This window comes from Labrus mixtus, chromosome 3 (genome assembly GCF_963584025.1).
Source record: "Labrus mixtus chromosome 3, fLabMix1.1, whole genome shotgun sequence".
NCBI classification, from domain to species: Eukaryota; Metazoa; Chordata; class Actinopteri; order Labriformes; family Labridae; genus Labrus; species Labrus mixtus.
The window spans coordinates 17,372,266-17,385,244 of record NC_083614.1 but is presented as its reverse complement, the minus strand read 5'-3'; the positions used below and the strand labels follow the sequence as shown (position 1 = coordinate 17,385,244).

Sequence of the window (12,979 nt, the reverse complement as noted above, 5' to 3'; positions counted from 1 at the left end):
CTGCTCTTTTGCCCTGTACAGAGATAGTGACCGTTTTTTGTTATATTAGGCTATATTTTCATATTTTCACGCAGCCTAGCCATAATAATAGATAGGCCTATTTGTGTATGAATATAAGGTCTGGAGATTTGTGATGGAGGCCAGGGCGATGTCCTCTCCTCCATCCTCTTTCCTGCTGCATCTGCGCCTGCAGTTCTACAGCAGAAGGAGAGAGGTCAAAGGGTTCATGTCCTAGCAGAAAGAAACACAACTCTGTCTCTTGTGATTTATAACAGTAACGCAGAAGTTAGACCCTCTAGTAACTCCAAAAATGTTGACTAATAAGAGTATGTACATTTGTCTTCGTGATCGTAGATGCTCTCTCCATTCAGACAGAGACAGACAACTGATGAACAGAGAGATAGAGAGAGAAACCGCAGTACTAGATGATGAAGGAGGAAAGAAAGAAAGGGAGGGGTTCAGCAGATGACCATATGCTATCTGAAAATGTGTGTGATTGTTGGAAAGCATTTTGTAATATAACCATTAACTAATGGTAAAATAAATGCATTTAGCTTTTTCTCCAACTCTAATTTGTTTATTGATAGCTGGCGTGCATCATGTGAGGTACATCGCAGATTTTCAGGGATTAAACACGTGTACTTTGATTGCAAAAAAGTTGGCCACTGTACAATATTAAGTAAATCATTGTTTTATATTAAATGGTACACGTGTTACTGGAAATGTAATGTAACAGCTGGTAGGGGATGAATTAAAAATAATTCTAATAGTTCCTTCCCTCTAAAGAATAAGTTCCCTCTTCTAGGTTCATAACTGGAGTAGGTACTTTCCATCGATGAATGTTGACATGCTGTATAGAAAAGCTATTGTAATATGCCTCTGAAGTGATTACACCCATGCTCAGATATGTGGTTATCATGACAATAAGGTTCACCTCAAGGACAACAGAGATGTTGTGCAACGTGCCCAAGAAAGAAAAAAAAAAGCGACCTGACCCTGTGTCAGAAACTTGCTCACATGACTAGAAAAGTCCTTCCCTCCAGCCTGAGGACTGTCTGTCCGATGACAGAGACACACTCCTCACAACTGTGCAGAGGACACTGTGCCCCAGCAGCAAATTACCACACTGTCTGAGGACTGAATCATTCTTATGTGTGTTAGATAGAGAAAGCAGAGTGTGTTCAACAGAAACATCTCCCAGCAACTCCAGGAGTAGACAAAGGTGCCAGTATTCGCCGAGCCCCAACAGCTCCCTCTTTATCTGTCTCCATCTCTTTCTTTCCCTGGAAGATGCTGACTCAGTGGAACAAAGTGAAAGGAGTTGGTTGAACTCATTCCTCTGCATAGAACTCAACCCCTTGTTTCAGTCAAACGTTGTACTTTTCAATTAAGTTGCTCTGTACCTTGTTGTTACGCTGGTCATGCCGGCAGGAGCACGTTACCAGATCTGTGTGTACGAGATTTAAGAGCAGAGGGGAAGCTAATGTGCTTCAATGTTTGTCACTCTGGCTGCTTGAGAGTCAAGTTCTCCTTTCAGCCGTGAGAAGGCTTGGCTGCACCCGGCTGTCAACACAGCTCGGGTCAAGCAGAACACTCTGACCTTGTTTGCTTGAATTAGACCTCGCAGCTGAGCTGACATTCTGATATGACGAAGTTGCAACCGTCACTTACTGTAATAACGGTTATGACACTCGTCTTGCAAACTGGCCCATTATTTCGTAAAGTAGATGTGTTTTAAGTTGTTTTAGGTGAAGGCCTCCTTTCAGTGAGCAATTTGTTTTGATTCACAATTGCTAGTAAAAGATGTCCCCTCATTCTGTCTGTGCTAATGTGACAAATTACAATCTGATTTAAACTAAGAACTGTGTTAATTCCCAAATTTATCATCATTCAGCCTAAAAGCAGAATGTTTTTCAATGTGTGCTGCATGGTGCAGTCGGATGCACATGGGTAAGCCTGTGATGGAGGATGCAAGAGCAACCCCCATATGCAGCTCCATGATAATGCATTACACATTTTTCTGGGAAGAGTTTATTGACAGGGGAGGAAGGCCGTGTGGGCGGGCTGTAAACATTTCATGTTAGATATCAGAGCTGGTGGGACAGAGCAGCCTGTTTGCGATTGTGTATGTACCAACTACAAGTTAGTGTATGTGTGTCCATGTGCGAGCTACAACGCATATTTTTTGTGTGTGAGAGACTGAGTTTGTGGGACATGTGTGGGCGTGTGTGTGTGTGTGTGTGTGTGTGTGTGTGTGTGGGTAAGCAGCATTCCTATCCATCAAAGTCACCAGTGGGCCGCCCTCTGCCTCGGGAGAAAAATGAACCATGCCCGACGCACTCAGCCTGCCGCTGTTGTTCCCCTGCCACCATTTCCTCCTGATTCACCCTGAGCGGCTGTGAGTGGGACAGACACACCTCACCAGCCATCGCCTTGATACATTCACAACACTACCACAGGAAGCTGACACATAAAGATGCCTGCATACCTTGCATGCTGATACAAACGCTGGGAATTATAAACTGTAAAACAGATCATACAAGGTGTGTCTCGCTTGCTGAAAGAAGCAAGGGAGGGTTACTGAATTAGGCTAATTGGGCTCGTGGATATAACACTTCCAGGAAATTAGTGTGAGCACAAGTTCAGTCAATGTACCACATGTGTGATGTAAGAAATGTACTATCCCACTGAAAAAGTCCTTTTTCCCTCTAGTTAATAAAAAAACACATACTTTAAGCATCAGCTCCATTGTATCTGTGACGATGACAAAATGTGCTGTGAATACTAAAAGTAAAGGGCCACATCTTTATGTGTGAGTGGATAACATTTCAGAGTTTTATGGATACTGTATGTGGATAAAGTTTCTGCCTGCATCTAAATGTCCTTTATGGGCTGACAAATAAATGCAACTGAAATGTGCCAAATCACCCTGTCATTTCATAATAGTCCCTTTCAATACATTGACTTAGTCAATCAAACAACAGGACAGAGATAGTTGTGCAATTGGCTGTTACTTTGGTTTGAATGACACAGACGCTCATGTATTACACAAGTTAGAGGTAATCATGAATGTATTGAGACACATGATGACACATCATACATGTGCTGTTTTGTAACATGTATGATGTGAGGAATAGGATTCAGTGTATTACTGTATTTTTGTATTTCTCTCTCTTCACCTCTTCAGAAGCCAATGGGTGATGCCACTGGGACTCCATCCATGTTTTAGACAATTAATGGTGAGAACGTGAAGGCAGTTACAAGGTCTGCTCATTTACATGTCAATATATTAGTGTTTCTCAGCACTAATAGGCTACATAGCAAATTCAGGCAAACAATCTAATCAGATACAATTTAATCTTGAATGTGCACATATTAGTTCATGTTTTGTTCTGAGAAAATAAAGCAATAAGCATAAATTGTAGTTAAACCTGAAAACAATGAAGTCATGTGTTTTTGCCATACTTCAGGAAAAACACATTTAGATTCTGCTAAAGAAATGAGTCAGGGCATGGGGATTCAGCTACAGACATACTTCACTAGCATGACAAAAATCTGGTCCTAGTAGTAGCAAATGTTGAGTGGGATCAGTGTTAGATTTTTTGAACTGATATCAAAAGGGTCCAAAGATACAGCGTGGGGTGAAATAAAAAGTCATCAGACAGCAGAGGTGATAAGCTGAGTGGGAGTAGGAAGGGTTTCAGTGCGGACTGGGTCCTCTGATCCCACACCTGCAGAAGGAGCCCTGTTTGAAGTGTGGCTCGCTCACTCGCTCGCACTCCTGGCTCACAGCACAGATGATTGATGACACATCTCAAGCTCTATGGCTCTACACACTAAGGCAGACAGCGTTCCAGTGAGGGTGTCAAAGCTCTGATTTGGGAATGAAAGAGAGCGAAAATGTGCAAAAACTTGCTATTACAGGGTACAAGAAAAGAAAGTGTCACAACCAGACTATGACTTAGTCACATTCACAGCATAGTACAACAGTACAACATAGTATAACAGTAAGTTCTTAACATCCCAGCCGGGGACATTTCAACCAGAGCCCAATTTTCATCATGCGAGTCACGACATTTCCCTGACTTTTGTTCAGAAACTTTACCGGAAGTGGATACTTTGCTCTTCAAATTTCATATGAAGTGGTTGATGACTGACAAATTAATCACAATATCAACGTGGTTACATACTTTAAAGTTTATGTTTTATAGTTGCTGAGTGAGTAATGACTGAACTCATACTCACACTGAATACAGTCCAAGTATTTCACAATAAAAGCTCACTGTCTTCATTCTCTACACATGGAACATTCATCATATGGCGAACTGTGTGTGTGCACAGTGATGAGTAACATAATGTTCTGTTTGTGTTTTATGTTTCTATATCGCATTTAGAAAGTGTTAGTCACTACATCCTTGGTCAACACATTCCCAAGTGGCAGGTAAAGTTGATGAGACGAACTTTGTGTACCAGGTGTGTTATCACAGTGCCATTTCTCATAAGCATGTGAACATTTAGTTTCTACTGCTGAGCAACATGGCTCTGACAAATGTGTCATGTCATTGATAGTGATTAAATATTACATAATTGTTGTTTTACAGGCGCATTGCTGCAATATGATTAAATAGCAATTGTATTTTAAAGCACATCTCAATACAGTTAAGCTGAAAGTGCTTTACCTAGAGGTTAAACACACAGCATACAACAACAAAATGTGTCCACAGTCGTAAATTAGATACAGAAATCTAATCAAAAAAGTCATACACACAGCAAAGAACATCAGTTACCACACAAGTGATCATACACACACACACACACACACGCACGCGCGCACGCACACACACACACACACGCACACACGCACACACACACAAAGATTAACTATTTGTATGCTTGGGAGAATAGATTTTGAGTTTTGCTTTATAAGTAGAGACAGTTGTGATGGACCTCAGGTCAGCAGGTAGTTTGTTCCAGAGAGAAGGACCACAGTTACTAAAGGCCCCCTCTCCGGACTTCGATCTAATTCTGGGTATGGCTAAAAGTCCACCTGAGGGGCCGGGTCGGGTTGTAGTATGTGAGCAAATACTGCATAAATGCATAAATACTCGCTGATGTGTATAGTGTGTCCTAAATGTGTAGATTTAACTAGGAGACAGTTAGCTCGGCTAAGAACAAAGTTTAGAACCATGGAAAAAGGTCCCACTTTGCTTCGTCCAAAAAATACACTCTAAATACACCTATTGGCATGTCTCTAGAGCTCACTTCAAAATAAAGTTTGGCTTATTTTGGCAACTTCCAAAATTCCATCAACATCTTCTCTTTAGTTAACACTTCTTCACTGCATAAAATCAATCTTTCTTCATCTGCATAGTGCAGACTATATACCAGGGCCATTTCTAGCTCTAATTAAAACACATTTAAAAAAGCCTTCTCTTGATTGAGGCACCTTAGCAGACTGAACCCATTTATCCAACCACACATTTATTTGTCTCTAAGGATCCTTGACAGAGCAGGGGTCGATTACTTCTGATTTTCTTCATACCAATAGTTTATTCTAGTTTTTTCTCCAAGGATATCCAGGGCACTATAGCACAGAGACAATAACAGCAGAATTTACCGTTGATCTCATTACTGCTTCGGACAGAGGACTTCTCTCTGTATGTTCTGTGAGAGCTTAGTGCAGCATTTGACACAATTGATCATCACATCTTGTTACAGAGACGTGGATACTTAATTGGCATTAAAAGAATTGCATTAAGCTTATTTAAATCCTATTTATTAGATTGATCTTAAGTTTGTACATGTTAACAATGAATCAACTATTAGTGCCAAAGAAGGTCATGGAGCTTATCAAGGTGTCAGTGCTCAGACTGATTCTATTTGCCATGTATACCTCCTTAGCTAAAATTGTCTTCTTGATATGAACATGACACCCAAGCCTACTTATCAATAAATTAAGATGAACCAATCAACTTAATAACCTCTGAGAGTATCTCAAGGACATGATGAGCTTAAAGGCGACATATTAAGAAAGATCCACTTTTACAGTGTTTTTGAACATATATTTGGGTAACCTGAGTTTCTACCTACCTACAAAATGTGAAATCCATCCAGTCCTTTGTTTGTGGTCTGCATAAGTCTCACAACACAGAGAAAAATGCTCCGTTTCAAATTTGCTCAACTTATGATGTCACAAGTTGGGTTCTGGTAAAAAAAAAAAAAAAAATGTCCCCCCCTCCCCTGATATCTCCACCCAAAACTTTTGTGCCATTTTCATTCTTGCTACAGGGGACTGATGTCTGCTGGGAAAACATAGGGATCATTGCATTTAAAGAGACACACACACCAAAACTGAGCATTCTGAGAGAGCTGGTTTATACAGGGTCACAAACCTCCTCTGGTGCTTGATTCATGTTATAGTTTGACCAAAGCACAGCACAGATGTTTCATTTAGACCACATGGGACTGTTTGAAAAGGTAGAAAAGGGGTATAATATGTCCTCTTTAACTAAGACTACAACTATTGGTGTGGGCTGAGCCACTGAGGACACCCTTCTTTAGACATAAAACATAAAACTTTCCTGCATATTTTCTGCATAGTTTTGGGCTGTAGTTGTGCTGCTATAGGTTTAGACAGTGATGGACTTCATACGCCAAGCTTAGTGTCTCCTCATCTTTCCCCTCCATCATAATGGAGTATAATAACTTTGTATTCTTCTTCTCATTATCAATGATAGAAGTAGTAGGAGTAGTTGTAGTAAGTAGTAGTATTTGTGTTAGTATCATTATAATAATAATTAGAATTATTATTAGCATTATAATACTAGCATTATTAGCTATATTTGTTATCATTGTTGTTGCTATCCTTCTCTTTTTCTCTGACTATTGTGAACATGCAGTCCCCTCTCTGAGTGTTCTTGATGTGTTGAATAGTGAACTTAGGTGCTTGTAAGTGTAACTTGTGCTTTTTGGAATAAGCCTTCTGAGATTTTTTCCTCTGTTTCTAGCATACAGTCCCCATTTTTTAGCTTAAATTTGAGCACACAGACATTACAGCGGTATCTCATATAACGATAGGCAAAAACCTAAAAATAATTGTATTCCCCAAGATGTCAAACTGTTCGTTAATGCAATATGTATTATAACAACCATTGCCTTATAGTAACAAAGTAATGTGAATGAGCTCATCATTGTGATTTGAGCCTCCACACAGGACCTGTGAGAATATGATGTACTGTTATGGCTTAGCCTATCACGTTTGTAACAGGATACTTCACACTGTGGTCCATATTCTGTCCATGTGCAGCTGAAGAGTTTGTCTTGTTCACAGTCTCTCTTATGCCACAATGTTGCACGACTCATAGGACATTATGGTGTTGTGATGCACTCCAAAACCCCAGATCCAGGCCTGCAAACCACTTACTGCACAGCCTAATCCAAATGGTGTAAATTTGACACCCCCACAAAATGGACCTGATAATTACAGCCTTTTACAGAGCCGGTCTGCTCACACTAAGAAAAAGCCCACAATAGGACTCAGCCTGGAACTGGGCTGAATGTGCTAAATAAGCTAATGAAATCCACCCACAGGATACAAGCCGGGCACGATAAGAACCTTTATAGCTGTGAATCTTGGCCAAGCTGGGAGGGTGTTAGCTATCTGTTTGTTTATTTGTCTGTTTGACAGCCCACAGCGTAGCGCTGGAGGGATTGGTGGTCCGACAAAGGTTAGGTGTCAGCGTGGAGTGTATAAAATAGAAAAAGACCAGAATAAATGATAGAGGGAGAGAGAAAAAGAGAGAGTGAGTGGAGAAAACTGGAGTTAGCCTTAGTGGAAGAGAGAGAGAGACTCAGGGCAGGAAGTGTGGGTGGCTGGGTAGGTGGTTTTGGCAAAGCAGAATGGACTTCTTGCGTGTTACTTCTGGTAAAACAAATATATGACTTTTGCAATGGCTCTACCCATTCACTGAGTAGTATCAGTTGTAAAAAATTTGCACTTTGAGGTCAGCATGTGTAAAGGGGACACCGAATCAGTTTTAGAGCATTGTGTTGTGATGTGCACCAGTGCTCTCAACACTTCTATGCTGAAGGAAAACAGATAGGAGATAATAGTAGTGCATATATGTATGTGTGTGTGTATGTGTGTGTGTGTGTGTGTGTGTGTGTGCAAGTGTATAGTACACTCTATGATGAATACCAGATGCAGGCATTTCCTTTGTTGGTGCAAGCGATTTCCGAACTTGCCAAATCGCCCTGCACTCCTCCCACACAGTTGAATACTTCCACACACACCCACAAACACTCCAGAATCCCTGCCCACTAATCCTCCTCCATCCTGGGCTTAGGGGTGGCCAAAGCTGCGGGCTAATTCAATCTTGGCTGGTGCTCGTCTGTTTTATATCTCCCCTACTGTCTCTCTGTTCTCCAACCTTGATCTTTGCACTCAGACTTTTTGCTTAATTAGGTTTTTACTGTCTCTCCCCTAATGCTCTGGAACTTTTATTTCTGCACTTTATTTTTCTTTCTCTTTCTATTCCTGCTTTCGTTTACTTTCACCTGTCGTTCTCTTCAACGTTATGAATCTGCATCCAACTGCAGGTCTTTGCTCTGCAGTTGACATGCGGTAATCTTATCACTGATGGCAAAGGTCATTACGGGTCACATGAGCGGGCTGGCAGTGCCGCACAGAGAGTCGATCTCAACTGTGACGTCAGCCCAGAGGAGTGCAGGGCGGCCTTCTCCTATCACAGCCTTAAAATAGCCCTCCTGTTTACGTCATTCATTCCCGTCTCCCTCTGGCTCTGCCGCCCCCTTCCCTCTCTTGCCACTTCATCCCCCTTTTCCACCCCTCCTCTTCTAACTTTCAAGGCTTTGCAGCCTCCCCAGTCTCTCCCCTTTTCTTCCTCTTTGCCATCTCTCTGTTTTTGCGTCTTGATAACAACAGTAATTCCATGACAGAGAGTTCACTGTACTTTCAGCTGATTGCTCTCCCACAGCACGTTATCTCTATCAGTATGCAGAAGGGACAATATGTAAAATATACTTTGTGAGTTTCAGTTACGGAAACCTCCATTCAGGGTTTCTAATGAAAAATGATAACACTGACTTGCAAATGAATGTGGCCTTCCTCGTCCTGCCACTTTCCAAGCAGCTGTTAAAAATTGAACATTGAAGTGACAGTAATTTTCGTAGAGGAGGTTTAGTTGGTACTGCAAACAGAATGCTGCTTTTATGAGTCGTTGAATATTTACTGTGCATGGGTGGAAAAACATGAGGCGAAAGTGAGTCACACGGGGAATAGTACACTGACCCTGCGTATCTTGATGATCAAAGGCAAGCATTCAGTTTAACTACTGTTTGTTCTACAGTGACATCTCCACACTGTGTATGTCGTTACTCTTAAACACGAAACAGAACTGTCATTTTTTAACTTTATATCTAAAATGAGGAAATAAAAAAGTTGAGTTTCATTCAGACTTCTATGATTCAGCATTACACTTATGACTTATAACCACTTCTTTTTTTCTGGATTCTATCTACAGCAAAGTTATACGCAGTCATACGTTCCTATAAACATGCTGAACAAACACAAGTATATGCTAAGCCAATCATTTATGAACCATAAACTGTCACATGTTTCTATTCCTGCTTTAAAGCTATAATCTTCTTAAATGTGTGTTTATTTTTTTTGTGTTTTAGCCAAACAGTGTGGAACTAGAGTTAGCAAAGTTGATCATATTGTCCACCCCTTTGGCACACACTGCGGTATTATGGACTGAATGCTAATGATGTTCTCTATAGACATTCATGTTCTCGAGATAATATATCCTGATCACTTTTTTTATCCCATCACTTTTTCTCTGGAGCGGCAACCAGGTCAATATTTCCCTTAGTGGAATATTTTAATGTCTACTAAATGGATCGGTACCAAAAGTTGGATAAACATTGATAGTCCCAAATGGCTCAGATACCCCCAGGATGAAATGAAATAATGTGTTGGGACATTAACTTTTCTTCTTTTTTGTTGTTCTTGTTGTTACCATTCTACAGTACGTTGGTGTGTAACCAAAGAACTGCAAAACTAATGGTATTCCCATCAGTCTGAGCAGCACATTGATGTTATATAGTGCAAATGCAAATAAATTGGTAACCTGTTAAATATAAAACATGCTATACCTACAAATGAACATTGTCACAGCATGTTAGCATGTGGAATGTAAATTCACTGCTGTGCGTCACTACAGCCTCACAGACTGGTTTGTATTGCTATAGACTCTTTCCTATTGTTTGTTGATCCTGATCTTAAAACTGCACCATGTTTTTGTACTCATCTATTAAGTACAAACATTGGGCTTATTGCAATAATGTTATTAATTCCACTGACAGTAACAATGTCTTCAAGGAGGATTACCTTAACAAAGAGGCTGATCATCACTCTTTCATTCTCCCTTCTGTATTGGCAGTCTGACTAAAAACAGTTGCTCATCACCATCATTGTCACAGCAAACCTTTTAACCAAATGAGCCCAGATGATAACTAACCTGCACTAACTCGCTCCTCCAGGCTCCGGCCTTGTCTATGTTTAGTCATGTCTATTCTTTGGGTTGATGTTACTCGATATACAGCCACTTCGCCAACTATGAGTTCACAGTTAATTAGTCAGTTGTGTCTATTTATACTGTACCAGCTGACGTGTCCAGTATTGACTGCTTGTTAGGGATCTGTTTATCGAACAATCACTCAATGTTTGTCGCACAAAGGCAAGGAAGTGCACAAAAACATGTCACGATAAGACACATTTCAGTGGGCTGACTGTGATATGCCAAGTTATGCAGCAGTTTCAAGGCTAATTTGAGACTACAGATGGGGGTGGATGCAGTAATACTCTGCTGCATAGTGGTTCATCATTCTACAACTCAATTCATTTAACAGATGCTTTTATCCAAAGCAACGGATATCAGAGAGAATAGAATAACACAATTAAGGATCTAGATAGCGGCAATCTAGAACAATGTCAGTAAGTGCAATTAATCATAAAGTGAAACGTTTTGTAAGGCAATGTCAACAGTAGATCGGGTTAATTCCGTCTCTGATTTTGGTGAAATCAAATCGTTATGTATTTCAGTAAATGCATTGAAAGAATTTTCCATGTTCAGTATTAATGTTATTCAATGTTTTGCTATTCAAAGCAGCAAACACATATTAACAAAGTCTGCGGATATGATCAAGGAAATGAGTAGTAACATGGCCCTTGAAAAGGACCTTCATGATCTCTCTTGTAATAATTACTTAGATAATTCCCTTCCCCGGGCGCTTTGCCACTGATATGAAAACACATTTATTGCTTTGCTTTCCTCCAACTCCCTGACACTTTGCTTGTTATTGTTCACAGTGATGTCAACAGCAAACACAATGATTCTTGACCCCAGAGTTGTAAGCAGACAGCATACCAATAATTAACTAGATGGTGATTCATGTTGTGTTACATCATAGACTGAAAGGCTTTCATTTACTCATGCTTGTTCAATTCTCAGAGTATAGGCCTGTTTGGCTGCAGTAAAACTTTTCTTTGTAACTTGTTACTGAAACTTCTTGAAGAACTCATTTTAGTAATGTCAGTGTGCAAAGCCAATATAATCTAAGTAACTGATTTTTTTTAAAACAAAATTTTAAACTAGAAAATGAGCTTAGTATAAAAATGTGGCACTTTCTTGCAAAGTAGGAAGAAAATATTGAAGCCAGTCTTATCATTAAATATCAAGCTACTGCCAGAGGCCACAAAGCTTAGCGTTGCTAGCTAAGCATTTGGACACACAGCTAGCCCAGCTTGGCCAAACATTAAATGGATAGTTCAGTATTTTTGTAGTGGGGATGAAAAAAGTATTTGTCAATAGTTACCAGAGATGTTGGTCAGCTCAGCCCCTTTATGGTGAAACTGGTAGAAGTGCAGGCACAGAAGCTAGGCTATTTTGTAGCAGACGGGTATCTGCTCCACATAATTTAGCTAATTTTAAGACAAATCTAGCTAAAAACAACATCAAGGTAAACGTTTGAAAAACAATCACAGCGCTTTACTTTTCAGCTAGCAAGCACCTTTGTTTTAGCACTCCTTCGGCACACCACATACGTGTTCTTCCGACCTGCAGCGCACTGATCAGCTGTTTAGTTCTGAAACGTACTCGTCTGCTACAATGTATAGCCTAGCTTCCATGCCTGGTGGAACATCTCTGTTGGCTAATATACCTACTGTTAACAAATACCTCATACAACCCCACTTAAAAAAATACAGAACTATTCTTTTAACACAATTTGATAACCATCACCTCTAAACTTTTTCCTCCGGGATTACATCTATGCAGGCAACAATGAAAAGATAAATACAAAAAGGGGAAATTTCTTGTTTCTTTTGTTTGTACTGCTTAAATAATAGACATAATTGAGGGAATAACTAGACAGATTAAGGTTACTTCATCTCTTGAATACAGCCTTTGATATAATCTAAGCTAATTGGCTACTTGCTTTAACTGTAAAAAAAAAAAAAAAATGTCTGAGTTATATCCAATTGTCAGCAAGAAGGCAGTTAAGCATTAAACCATAATTTAAAATGATTACTGTCACATATTTGCAGTTGTGCTAAATCAAATCCATACTCACATTTACATTTCAATGCCATCTTTCTAAGTTTTTGAGAAATGTAGAATATTTGCCTATTTGTTTCAAGGCTTCATGCTGATACGCTTTGCTCATGAATAAGTACTGTATGTTGAGGTGCTTCAGTATTGGAATCCATCTATGTGACCTTTTCAGAGCTGTTCAAATAGTACTTTGGCTTTCTATTTGGAGTCATGGAACAACCCCACCTCCCAAGTCTCCATGTGTGAAGTCAGTCAGTAGCTGCATTCAGAGGATGTCTGGCCTGGGCTGAACTCGCAGGAAACACAGGCTCATGCAATGCTACATTGACTGCATGTTTCAACAC

The 12,979-nt window shown here is 40.1% G+C and overlaps 2 protein-coding genes across 3 annotated transcripts in view; both read right to left on the bottom strand.

Annotated features, from left to right (window-relative positions):
- Positions 1 to 12,979, bottom strand: part of polrmt (polymerase (RNA) mitochondrial (DNA directed)) — a 511,894-nt gene that overhangs the window by 308,899 nt on the left and 190,016 nt on the right. The window lies entirely within an intron of this gene.
- The window catches only part of tmem161a (transmembrane protein 161A), a 398,404-nt gene that overhangs the window by 341,807 nt on the left and 43,618 nt on the right, over positions 1 to 12,979 (bottom strand). The window lies entirely within an intron of this gene.